Here is a 2,064-nt window from a genome sequence, read left to right on the forward strand (position 1 = left end):
GAGCAAATCTTCTTTTCTTGCTCATTATCATAATAACCTACATCTGATTTGTGAAATATTCATGAGGTCTTTAAATTACGAAGATTTTATTTTTATACTCTTTGAAAGTAGAAAAAAAGTCAAGTGATGATCTGATACTGCTACCATTGTATTAGCAATGTAAATTTTAAATTACATACTAACTTATTTCCCATGATATTTTATTGATTGTTTTGTTTGTTTTTGGTTCCATTTCAATTGATCAAATGAGTTAAAACTTACGGTATTGAGATTTCTCAGTGATATTTTCATCAATATTAGACAAAATTCAAATGGTACAATTTCTTCTTGCCTAAATAAAAACGTTAATTTTATGATGTAGTTGTCTATTCTTTTTTGCATGGGCTAGTTTCTTACACAAGTTATTGTTTAATATAGCTATGTAAGTACAAAAGTGATGTTTTAAACGTCTCATATCCCATTTATAATAATCAACATTTTTTTTATGTTTTAAATTGAATTTTAATATTGAAAAAAATAAAACCGGGGAGAGTAGGAACACAGTCCTCCACCACCACCACAAATTGTGCATTAGAGTTTCCCACATTTGGGGAAATCACAGGGGTCAGCACACTCAGAGTTCAATGGATAAGCCTCACCCTGGAAAAACCACCTTCATGATTATGGTATCTCCATTTCCAGATAAGTATAATAATCAACATTTTAATTAAAAACTTGCCTAAGTCATTATAGAGCCTAGAAACAATAGCCAAATAAGAAAGAAAGAAAGAAAGAAAGAAAGAAAGAAAGAAAGAAAGAAAGAAAGAAAGAAAGAAAGAAAGAAAGAAAGAAAGAAAGAAAAAAATAAAAATTGAAAGAAAATATACTATCAATTGAACTTAATATCAAATAAATACTTATCCTATTATATCAGCATGACTTTACTCTTTCTAAAGCTCCTAATTGCATAAGCCACATAATAATTATTCCCACTATGCATAAGAACTTTTTGCAATTGTGTGAATCTATGAATTGTTTCATGGCCCAAAACAAAAAAGAAATTGTCCAGAGGAAGGCAAACACTATGTGGCCTTCAGATTCTGAAGAAAATTAATTCAGGATCATGTTAGCTTCCATAAAATATATCCAGAAGTCTGAATTGCTAATCCTCTTAACCATCATTTCTTAACCCTTAAATTGTTCTTCTACTTTTCAGTGTTCATTTAAAAACTCAGAAATGCAAGTAGATGTTTCCCTTTTATCATCTGTGTTTATGATGATATTAATAACTTTTGCTTCTTTCTAAAAACTTTTATGTGATTTATTCAAATGCTTAATGCTTAATCCACTTCTCTTAAAAACCAAACTAAAACATAAGTGTTTTCATAAAATGATGCACATAAATAAGGGTTTACTTTATTAGAAAATTAATAAAATTGATGCATACAGCACTCATCAGGCCTCTGTGTCTCTAGATTGTTTCTCTTATTCTTAAAATCATTATCATCTAGCTAACTCTTACTCATCTAGACTATATTTTTTCTATTGGCCACTTGGTTAAGTGGGGAACTACATTGCCTAGAATCCCTTTTTTGTTGGGTTCTTGATTAGAGTTGGCCTAAAGAGAAACTTGTGGAAGATTTGAGAAGTGAGGTAACCACCATTACCCTCTAAGTGGGTTTTTGTGGTCACATAGATGGCAGAGAGACCCAAGGGTACCTGGTAGATTTCAGATTGTTTTTGAACTCCTCCACTCTATGTCTGTCTTGTCTACCCAATTGCTAATAATCTGACAAACAGCAGTGACCCCAGATCAAAATAAAGGCAAGAGTTATACAGCAGTAGTAGCTTCCTCGCAAATTCTTTAGGAATTTCCCTTCACAGTCCTCTTATGAAATTGGATTTTCTTAGCTTTTCCTCTGCAGGTACTTAGGGAGGAAGTACTTCAGACAGAAGCTAGTGACTTGTTCTCTGATTGTCTAACTCTTCTCTTCCAACCTTCAATTCTCCCGTTTAGCCTCACAACTCTAAGGTTTAATACTTGTACTAAACTTTTAATTCTATAACTCATATTGAGACAGGACA

General features: G+C 31.9%; 1 non-coding gene across 1 annotated transcript; it reads right to left on the minus strand.

The window, feature by feature from the left end:
* Positions 1 to 522: 522 nt before the first annotated feature.
* LOC126949573 (U1 spliceosomal RNA) lies at positions 523 to 689 on the minus strand. Its single transcript, XR_007723847.1, has one exon. It is a non-coding gene; the product is annotated as a U1 spliceosomal RNA (small nuclear RNA).
* Between the last annotated feature and the right edge of the window lie 1,375 nt (positions 690 to 2,064).

Source organism: Macaca thibetana, chromosome 2 (genome assembly GCF_024542745.1).
Source record: "Macaca thibetana thibetana isolate TM-01 chromosome 2, ASM2454274v1, whole genome shotgun sequence".
Lineage (NCBI taxonomy): Eukaryota > Metazoa > Chordata > Mammalia > Primates > Cercopithecidae > Macaca > Macaca thibetana.